Genomic DNA, 11,835 nt, shown 5'->3' with positions numbered 1-11,835 from the left:
TGGCCTCGTAAGTCATAAGTGATTTTCATGTTCCCGGCAAATCGGTCCTAACTTTTTAGATTTAGATCTCCTCTTGTCCCATAAATGTGTTTCTCCAAAAAACATTTAAAAACGTTTTATATTCAATATCTTTACAAGACATTAAGACGCAATAAAAACTGTTTGTTTACAAGGAAATTACAATCAGAGGGAGGTAATGTCAGATGTATCAGGACTCTGGTGAATTCTTCCATAATGCATTTCTTTCCCAGAGAACAGAGCTCAGAATCCAGCAGCAGTGATTCCATTTGACTGGGGGCTCAGCAGCACCATGAACATTTACATAACATAAGCAGCATAAACAATACAGATACACACAAAGGCACAAAGCACATAGATACAGAACAGCCAGGATTAACACTGATTGATAAGTAGAATAGAGTCTCGACGGCATATTACTGAGGAAACCTAAATACATCATAATGAATTGATAGAAACCTTTTATTGCACAGATTTCATTGCTCAGTTCTCATTAACATGAGTCATTTTGCCGGCTCTTATCAAAGTTAGAAACATTATGATGAGCACATTGCACACACTCTTATAGTACTATGAGGATTCTGTGGTAAAGCCCTTTATTGGTGAGCAGAATGAGTCATTAAGTGGAGTTATGTTGAGGTGACCCCTCAGGTCACACGGGAGCCTTACCGGGGCTTGGTAGAGTCACACTGCAGTCATCAAGAGCAACTTGCGCACGACTATCGTGGGATCCGTCACACAGCCGTCACGATCCAATGAGTCACCTGCTCTGATGTGTGAACGACTCTCAGACGACAAATGAGGCTTTGCTGAGTCACTGAGTCAGACGAGAAGAAGATTCTTGAGCAAAAACAAATTGAAAATGCATCTCTAAGAACTGAGCAAGCGGGTCCTGATGTCTTGAGGTATAAATGCTCAGTAAGAAAGGAATCAAGTCCAATCTTTCCTCGGCTTATACGCCCTGAATGCCTGAAACCTTCACTGTTACAGCAGCGTCGATAAAGCAAATGTATTTTGCGGCTGAACTGATTTCACATTTGTAAAAACCTTCCCGGGGAGCATTTAGGACAGGAAAGAGGACAAACCTTGATGGAACGTTGTCTTTTTTATTGACGTCCTTCAGCTCAATGCAGCAGCACTTTTCCCTTTATGTCATCCTACAAAGACTGTGACTCACAGGGTGGTATGCTTTAGGATTACATTTCCTTCATTTGGAACAGAGCAGAGAGCTTGAATGCAGCGATCTGAGTCGATGTTGTTTACAGAAATATAAGTGGGTGTTTTCTTCTTTCCTTTCTGTATTAGATAACAATAAATGATGAATTATCTCTTTTTGTTTTCGTCTCTGTGTTTATTTCAGTGATTTTGTTCATCACTCTGGATGGATCCATTCATCTTCGTCTTCTCGCCTGCTCGCTTCTTGCAACATTATGGACATTCTGAATAAACAAGCAAGGAGGTGACGCTGCATCTTTCTCTTCTCTTCCCTTTCACTCACATCTTGGCACAGTTCACTCGGACAGCGGGTCTCGTTTCGGTCACCAACAAACTCCGGTGCGGATCTCTTGATCTGAGCTAGCTTTAGAAAATCTACGAAGCAACATGGTAAACTGCACTTCTGTCTACCCCGAGCAAACCAAACGCACGCTTTGAGACTGTGAAACAGCTGAGACGACTCAAGCTACAAACAAGTCAGTGTTTTCTGTCTTTCTTTTGCTGTATTTCTGTTTTCTGAAACTTTGGACAACTTCTCCCCCTTTAGTCAGGATCTGTCTGATCTTCTCTCCGCCCCGTTATTCTACCAACGCTGACTCTGCCCGCTCTTCTTCAACACACTCTTTGGTAGCAATTAAGCTTTCCCAACATGCTGCTCTGATGTTCCTCCTCGTAAAGCAGTTGTCTCCAGCCCTCATTTTCCCCTGGCTTAATTAGTCATGGAGAGGCTCATGAGGAAAGCAGAAGGTCATTTTTGTTGTTTAGAATTCAAGGAGAAACTTGAGGACACAGATCACCAACTTCCACATGCTTTCCAGTAACTGCTAATGAGGTCAGATCAGCTTTTCCTTACAAGTCTAAAGGCCATATGGCAAACTTAAAAAACACTGAACTTTGCACAATAACGAGGGAGGGAGCGGGAAATCCCACACAGGGCATCAGAAATTCACAATGTGAAACATTTCATCCTTCAGACGGGCCCGTCTTTTATTTTCAGGAATGTCATTCTTGAGTCGTGTAAGGGAGGAAGAGGGAGGAAGAGGGAGGCATCCTAGCCGACATCAATTATTAACCAAAGCTTATATCCCAGCCTCAAAGATCAAAACAGTAAACTTGTAAGATACTAGAGGGCATCTCATATATTTAGCGTTGCCAGAGAAACACAAACCTTCGATGGAAAGGTTGAGCGTTTGAAATCTGACGCGAACCCACGAGTCTTTGTAATTTCCCTGACAGGTACATGATATGACAGCGGAACACTGTGGGCTACGGGAGTCTAACTTTGTTCTTCTTCATCAGAGAGCAGAGCAGGTTTTCCTTTTTTTTTTTGGCTCTACAGCTGAATAGGGTTCCTGTGAAAATGAATATTTGATGATATTGCTACCAGGCTGTGATTGGTAGCACAGGGGTGAATTTGCATTCCAAACTGCCTGTTGTGCAGAAATCCCATCATTAGCGACCGTAGACGGATCTTAATGCACCCGGCAGACTGAAAACATGTGAGGTAGACTTTATTGCCTCCCCCGAGGTTAAGAACCTTGAGGAAGGTAAAAATGTTTACGCTGGGTTAAGAGGCAGCAACTCCTGGGCTCATTATAGTCAGATTTAGCACTACAAAGACTCCATTTCATTTTATACCTCTGACATTGTACAGCTACTGGTAATAACAAAGATGTTCTCCCTCCTTTGTGGGCGGAGCCAGCAGCCATGAGACACGGTTGCCAGAGCACTTTGCTCACCAGAAGCTATTTTTAGATATTTCTTTTTGCCATATGAAGGAACTTTCTCTGATGTTACCTGACACACCAGTCAGGGAGGCGGGAGGAGGAAGAAACCTGCTGGTGGTGAGGTGCCAAAGTGAAAAAGGGGCTGCAGACACAGAGCAGCACTTTGTCCTCACTGCACAGGGAGAGATGAAAGCGAACCTGAATGCTGTCGTACCCGATTATATCCCCGTTTACAATTGTGTGGAGACGACAAAAACACAGCAAAGAGACAGAGTCACTGTTAACAAACTCTCCACTCTGCTGCTGAATCTAACGTCTCCTTCACGTTTAATTCATCAGTTGATTGTAGCATGTGGAATATTCTCCCGCTCCTCTCCAACAGTGTGTGGAGTTGTTGGATGTTGTTGGGAAGTGGAACAGTCCAGAACGCCCCAACCATGCTGAAGGGGTCACATGCCTGCTGAGTATGCAGGCCATGGAGGATCTGGGACATGTTCAGCTTGGAGGGTGATGTTGTACAGATCCTTGCATTATGGGGCCTCAGGATCTCATCACAACATCTCTCTGTGTTCCAATTGCCATGGATAAAATGCACTTGAGTTTGCTGCCCATAGGATACGGCAGGCCATACTATAACCCAACCCCCCCTCCCACCACCACGGACCACTCTGTTCTCACAGCTCACCCACACTGCCTGCCATAAACCTGTGAGTCATCGACAAGCAGGACCGTTCTATCTCCAACGGCCATTGAATGTGAGCTCTTGACGGCGAACTGCAGACAAATCAAGACCCCGGTGAGGACAGAGAGCACGCAGAGGAGCTTCCCTTAGGCCCTTTCTGACAGTTTGTGCAGAAATCCTTGGGTTGTGTAAACTAACTCTTTCATCAGCTGGGCTCAGACGATACCGACGGTGAAGACGCTGGATGTTGTCTGCATCTTGATTTGACTCAACTGTGCAGGAGAAGGATTACGTTCAGGAGGAGTGCGAGCTAACAGTGATATAACATTTGAAAGAGTTAAGATCTTTGAGAACATGGGATTAACTACACTGTCTGATTACTCTGATAAAACAGCCTCCCTGCCCTGACACATGACTTCATTACCGAGCCAAAGAAGCCGTCACTCTCCACCCTAAGACATAAACAAGCTGAAAACCAACTCAGGTACTTGATGCTGTTTTGCATTTTGTATGGAGTCCTTTGGTCCGGTGCCAACAGAGCAAGTATAAAAAGCTCTGCTCCCCTGATACGGAGCCCCTGATAGGCAGCAGCAGTGTGTGTGCAGGCTCTCGGTGTGCCGTCTGTACAGAGAGCTCATTAGCTGAAGAGACCTGTGTGCATTGTTCCAAGTCTGCAGAGTCAGCGCAGGAGCCACTCATCACTCCGCACGGTCCAGACTCCTGCACATCTGCTCGGCTAGCTTCAGGGTGACCCGCACACAAAGGGGACACGTGTGCGTGTGCAAACGTTGGCAAAGATGCAAACGCACACTCAACGATACATGACGGTATGCACAAACAGCATGCCAAACCTGTCTGTGAAGCTTTATTTATGAAGAGCTCAAATCAAAGCCGACACGCTCACTAAGAACATTTTTGACATATGGCCCCAAGTTACACAATGTTTACCCTCACATTGATCATTTAGTTGTGTGTTAACATTTGCTTTTGGCAGCTGCGGTGAGACAACTTAAAGCTTTTTGTCAATGATAGAGAACCGTCATAGTTGCTGTTAATTAGACAATGGAAACACAGTCAATCTCCGGTGCTTCACACTGCAGCAGCTTCCAAACGTCTCAGCAGGTTGAGAACTTCACTTCTCTTCCCTCTGCCTCATTATCGACTCATTTTGTGTCGAGTGTTGTCAGAGTTGGACAGCCTGAAGTCATAGCAGTCTGAAATTCCTCCAGTAAGACGAACCCATAGGTCCTGAACTGCTCTGACAGACTCACTTTTGATTCTGTAACAAGTTAACCCACCTACACACCTGCTTAGAAATGCCCACCAAGCACAAAGTCAGACATTCATTTCTCTCACTTTTGTGGATGATGCCAGCTACAAACCTGACGCAGCAGAACAAAGCTTACAAGGGCTGTTAAAGAAACTGAACAACCTGTGTTCACTCAGTGTGAACCGTGGTGCTGCAGCAAAAAGTGAGCAGGACACGATCGATGTGGTTTTTGAGCGTTTAAAACTTGGCGTCATGATTGGGATGATTTTGTAATTCAGAATGGATAATTAGGAAATGAAAAGGTCAGAAAGTAGTGCAGACATGTTTGGTGTACGCTGTGTGTGTGTGTGTGTGTGTGTGTGGTTGCTCCTCTCAGGTCCACACATGCTGCAGCTCATCAGGGTAAGACAGAGAGATTTGCGGCGGTGCTTTTGTGGCTCCAGCACAGTGCCGTCCCTTATCTCTGTGTGATTTACAGACCATTTTACACCCAGCTGAAGTCTCCAGCATCGACCCTGCACTGCAGCTCAGACACACAAGTACAGCGGAGCGAGAATACCCCAGCGCTCAGACGCCGAGCGCGCTGTCACTCATAAAGGCTAAATTTAATGATCTGAACTTCTACAGCGATCCCTTTCCCGTGCTTTTCACTCAGCCGCTTTGCACTGCAGCACATTTTACACCAGAACTCTGCAGGTTGCGTGGGTTTTGTATTTACAATGCTGCGCCACACCGATTCTCTGGGCCACCTCGAGAAGTCAGCGGCGTGCAGGTGGCTGCCACGGATGGCATATGAATAAAGAGAAAATGAGATAAAGCTATTCAGCAGCGAGGGAGAGGGTCTGGCCTCTATTGAGAACATGTCAGAGTGGATTCTATTGACAGACACGTTGTATCTGACTGTGTCACTCCCAAGACACACACAGCTCTGAGTGGAGGGAAAAAGTTGAGGGGTAAAGCCAAGAACAATAGCATTGAGGGCCTGGGTATCGACTTTCTCTATCAGTATGAAAGAAATATACTCAGAGTACCCAAGGCTGCCATTTCAAAAGACGAAAATAATCAATTGGAGCTGCTTTCCCATAATGGCACTGGCAGGGAGTTGTCATTTAAGATTAAAGCCACCATTATAAATCGATACATCGAGTCGCCTCTCTCTCCGGGCGCTTGCTGAGAGATGTAACGGCCTGCGAGGGCAGATGAGTTCGCCTTCATGTTCAATTCAGGGAAAGGGAAAGTTTTTACTCGCGGATAATCGCTGAGAAAACACCAATAACACACTCAATGTTTTACTGCTGCCACAAAAAAATACCAAACGCAGCAATGATCAGGATTCCGTGAAGGCTACTTGGGTGGGACGGAGATATTTGTGCGGTTGTATCGCCTGGCTCTCCGGGACGTTCCTCATTGTCTCTTGTCAGATAACGATGCATTATTAAGCAGCGGCAGTCTCAAGTCTCCTCTAAATCTCCCTGCTGCTTCTGGCTTCAGCTTCCGGTGGACGGCTCTGATTTGTGACGGGCTTCATTATCCAGCAGCAGGCGGCGTCTCCGGCAGCGTGACGGGGGGGGGGGGGGCCTGTTGACGCTGCGTGGACAGGTGTGCTGCAGGGATTACAGCGCCTCTTTAATCCGGGAGCATCCAATCAATCACAACAACAGCATTTCTAATATCTCATGTTGTTGTTGTTATGATGACTCTATTGGCAGACGGCGAGCTCGCAAGTTCACATCCTCTTTAACAACTCCAGATTGTATTCGCTAGCTGTCACAACACCTTTTTCAGAAATCTGTTAATTGGGTGGGTCGAGCCTATTCACAGTAGCCGAGGGAGAATAAGGAGAAGAAAGAGTGCTAGACTCGGCCGTCCCTGGCTCCACTGTCACAGCGTGGCGCGTACCGCTGCTCCTCTGAGATTTGCCTCTGTGAGGAAGGAAGAAGAGCACACAAAGAACCCGCTGAACACCTCGGTTGAGTTTCATCGGAGGTGTGAGAGAGGAAGAGTTGTCAGGGTGATGGAGGAACTTGTTCACGAGGCTTTATGAGGGTTTAATCTGAGCGTGATGACGCCAAGCACAGATCTTAATATAGAGGCATCAATATTCACTGTTGGGGTGACAACACAGCTACTCGACGTGTGTGTGTGCGTACGTACGTGTGTGAGACTCTCATCGTTACCCGAGTATACTGCCTGTGCTTGTTGTCAAACGAGAAACAAGCGTCTCACGCGGGACACGATTGCGGTTCAGTTAATTCTCCGAGCGTGTTTTTGATGTGACAGCAGTGGGAAATATTCCCGGGATCAAATATAGAAATTTCTCTCTTAAATCTTGCTAATGAGGATTTTTTTAGGCGTTGCTGTGTTTCTGTAGAGGGTTCAGGCGAGGGTGGACATTAAATGTGTAAAGGATCCAGCGTGCCAGATGAAATGAATTCAGTCTCATTTCTAGTGACGCTTCAAAGAACTCGTCTCATCTCGATTCTACACGAGGACTCCTGGAGCTCTGTTAGGGGGTTTTGTTATCCAAGGAACAGGTTGCACAAACTTAGTAGCAGACTGCGACTGCGTGTGTTCTTGTAGCTGAGGACCCCCTGCTGCTGACGCAGAGACTCACTCCTCCCAGCGAGGTCAGAAAGGTTTACATAGAATAAATGCTTCTTCTCGTTTTAATCCGATACAAACAAGAGAGGTAAATCTGATTTTTTTTGTTCGGGTTAATGGAGGCTTGGCAGGCGTTCTGAGCTAGTTTATGAATAGAGACGGACGGTCCAGACGGAGGCGTCCCCTGAACGCACCATTCCAGCGATATGGAGCCAATGTTTTCAAACTTTTATCATAAAAACAAAATGATTAAAGGCAACACATGTCTGAGAGGAGCTCAAACTTTTATGAGCTCAATCCTTTATTTTTTTATTTTTTTTGACAGTCAGACCGAGGGAGACGAGCCTCCTCCTCCCCCTCCTCCTCCTCGGCGGCACACTTTACGGACTGTATGAATAAAATATGACCCTGGCATGGGTGTGCTTAAGCTACAAGGAGAAGCTTTGTCTCGTGTTGTTCTACAGCGATAAGACGACGTGGGGACAAAACCACATAAAGTCACGGCCATTTCCAAAATAAAGCTCTGCAGTGAATCAACCTCAGGTTTTGATGTAATTATTTTTCTAATTTAGACGCCTAATGATATTTTAATTGCGTTTTGATGCAGTCAAAAGTGATTAATTTGTTTGTTTCTGGGCTTCGACGAAGTCATTTGAAGATGGCGCAGTCTCTCTGTGGCACACACCCTGAGCAGCAGTACACACATTAACAAGTCTAACACACTGTCGATTCATTGCTCTGCAAAGACCAAACAATAAAGTCAAGGTTGCGTTTGCTTCTGTGCCAGCCAAGCGTTTTGTTCCCATGAGTTCTGCTTGGGCGACTTTGATGAGGCTGTGCCCACTTCTGACTTCAGCTTCTATCGCTCTAATGAAGTGGATTTCATTATGTGATAATGACAGGTCTGATTAGTTCAGTACTGTAAACCGGGCTTAGGGCACTAATGCAAAATTACATCCATATTTAAAGTTCACACTTCGCTCCAGGATGGTGGGAACGTCCCGAGTGGTGACCTGAACCTCCGCGGGGCCCCTTAGAGTTCAGACTTTGATGAATGCAAATGAGGTCCAGGGAGCTGCTGGACTCTTTCCTCTGCATCTGCTGTCGTGTGGTTATCAGATCTGTGTAGTTACTTCAGTATTTATCACTTAGCGCCTTATTGTATTCATTGTGACAGCTTCTGCTATGATGAATGATTTGTTTACTCTCATGGTGACAACTTAACTACCACCTGTCAGTTTGGGAAAGGCTCACGGTCTTGGTTTTGTCCGCAGTGTGCTCTGGAGTGAGATCACACATGACGGTGAAGCCACATCGTGCACAAACGATGCATTGGTGATTTGTTTGGATGGCGTTGGCAGCGAGGTCGCTTCCTCGCTTGCTCACTCTGCCTTTGAGAGATTGTGCAACAAAAATCACAGCGTAAACAAAGAGAACAGCCAACGTCAGCGAGCCAAAACACAATGCTACACTGCAAGTAGGTGACAACTTCACCCCATAATATTTGAATGTCATTTTTAAAAACCTTTCCATCTGCAGCTCTGTCCTTATGACTTCTTCTTTGGGCTTTGATTGCTTCGCAGCCACTCAGGGCCGGCTTGTGTGTGGGTGATGGTGCCGGAGCCGCATCGCTCATGAGCCCCGCTTTGACCCCCGACATGACGAATTGGACACCCGCCGTCTCTTGGACTCCTCAAGCACAGGAAATGAAGGCCAAGTCCACCATTTGGGACGGAGCCCACGCAGCATGTGAGTAAGTGGCTGTCACGCCGGCACATCTCTGAATGTGACGTTTGTTTGGGTCACATTGTTTTGGCGAGCGCAGCGCAAAGAGCAAGACAGAGAACGTTCGTCACGTTTAACATTTGAAGCATGACGTGCCACGTTTGAGACCGCTGGGGATCCGACGTGTGTGTGTCTGTGTGAACGCTGCTGAGGCGCCGAGATGAGGCGTTTGTCATTAAAAATGAATGTTGCCCAAAGAAATCAATGCTTACAACAATAGAATGTATTGAGCCTGGGCCCCTGCAGTGACATCAGTCTGCAGCCACCTGACCCACTCATTAGGATGATTGAAGGTGGACTTCAAAGAGCCACAGATCAAATCCCAGGACAGCAGGTGAGCATGAATCAGAGCCCTCATGCTGCAGCCTGACCTGCTCCTTCATTTAACCCTGTAAAGCTACACAGCTTCAAATTAAAGAGCTTTCATTTCTGATTCATATTCAAGGTTCAAGAGGCCTTCTTAAGTGACTGCACAATAAAAGAACAAGGCAGCACAGAGACGGAATAACATTTGATTTGTTTTAGACCCAGAGTGACGAGCACATCAGTGAGAACAAACCAGACGAAGAAGGGGAAGAGCAGGAAGTTAAAAGGTCGGTTGGCTTTCAGTTGTAATTTAAAATACTTCACAATTGTACGACAGCAACCGGTGACCTCAGTGTCATGCGGTTCTCTTTGTTTCAGAAATACAAAATACAAAAATAAATCTCTTTTCTATCAATGACAAACGACAATAAAACACAATCTGACCTGTTCAAGAGTTCAACCAAAGCCTGTGAGTGTAGAAACTGAAGTTGGGAATGTTGACATTGCTACAAAACCTGTAAACAACAAACAACAACGGCTCACATGACGTTCAAGTGTGAAAGAAGTTTATAAGAAAGACATAAATGAGATCAGTTGGAATGATCTCATTACACAGAAGCATCTTTCATTATAACTCATGATTGTGATGAAGCTTCTTCAGACACGTTTCTAGTTGAAAAGCGGACAAAACAACTTAAGAAAGGAAAGAAAAATGAACTTAAAGACAATTACTCCACAAAGAAGCCAATCAGTCTGATGATCTCTGTAAGAATAAGCATGATTCAATCGTCTGAAAATGGCTCTGAAGATGTTTTCCTCATTTATTGTTTCTATTATAAGGTGAGAGTTCACAAATTCCTGAATATATTAACTATGAATATATTAACAAATCCACAATGATGTCATTTACCCTCTTAATCTCTCCATCATGCTCAGTGCACATAACAGCCTGTGACCCGGCTCAGGGTAATCATGGAGAACGGGTGCAGGACACAACAAATGACATCATGCAAATGTGTTGGAATAAACCAAATGACTGTATCTCATCTGCAAACAAATGCCCCAATGGATTATTGCCACATAAATCAGTCCAGTGACACAAAGTCGGCCAGAGCCGATCGGCCATTAGAAGAAACGCTTGAATATCTTTGTTTTGCTCGGCTCTAGCATTCTGGAAAGGCGCCGGCGTACAGTTTGTGGGCCGCATGAGTAAGTTCCTAGATTAAAGTTAGAATGAAAAAGCGTAAATGTGTACAGGGGTTGTCTGAGGAGTCACACATCGAGGAGGAAATCTCCATGACGACCTGACACACATGGCCCGGCGTGTCAGCGGAGCGTGCAGGTCTGACATCACTCATTACAGTGGGAAATGTTGAAAAATGGGAACGGAAGAGTGAGAAAGTTATGATTTTGTTGTTGTTTTCTTGAAAGGGGAATATCTAAAAACACTTCAGTGGTTCTCAAAGTGTGGCTCGTGTCCCACTGGTGGTACTTGGAGCGCAACATCAACAACTACAGAAAATGTATAAATCGCCTGACTTCCCCCTTAATCAAGATGTCCCTTTTAAAGTGATTCTCTCATTTTCCTCTTAACTAAACGCGGTCACTGTGTTTATTGTCGGTTTTAGCTAAAGTAAAGTCTAAACTCACGGGGTTCTGATCGTCCATCCGTCTCCTCTCAGCTCTCATCTCTAAAGCTGCAGCGGGGGAACCATTCGGATGGAGAACAGGTAAACAAACCTGCTCATAAACTCCTCAGTATTCTGTGGAGCCCCCGGTGGCTGTGACATGTAATTCCTCCCCAAAATGGAAGATGTGACAGGGGGAAGAAATATTGTGACATTAGCCTGACATTCCTAATGTTTCATTCCAGGAAGAGATACAAGGGTTTGGAGTTTGACTTTGAACTTAGATGGCTGAATACATTTTTCTCTTTCATATGGAGTACTTTCATCTGTAAGAGAGTATTTTTACATTGTGGCACGACTTTAATGGGATTTGGTAATAAACTGATGAACTAATGGACTGGAAAGCTCAGATCCAACAGAATCATTACAGCATCAACAGATCTGGTTCTACAGATGATTCAGGTACAATGTAGAAGCATCTTCTTACAGTGGAACATTTATGAGCACTGAAAAAGTCTTGTTGCCAGGTTTGTGACAACAGAGTCACAAGGGGCAACAAACATCATCCAATTAAATACAGATAAAGGCGTCGTGAGCGTGTCC

The sequence above is a fragment of the Genypterus blacodes genome, unplaced genomic scaffold (genome assembly GCF_046128005.1).
Source record: "Genypterus blacodes isolate CSIRO-AG114 ecotype Tasmania unplaced genomic scaffold, CSIRO-AGI_Gbla_v1 ptg000020l_1, whole genome shotgun sequence".
Lineage (NCBI taxonomy): Eukaryota > Metazoa > Chordata > Actinopteri > Ophidiiformes > Ophidiidae > Genypterus > Genypterus blacodes.
This window is presented reverse-complemented; position numbering follows the sequence as displayed.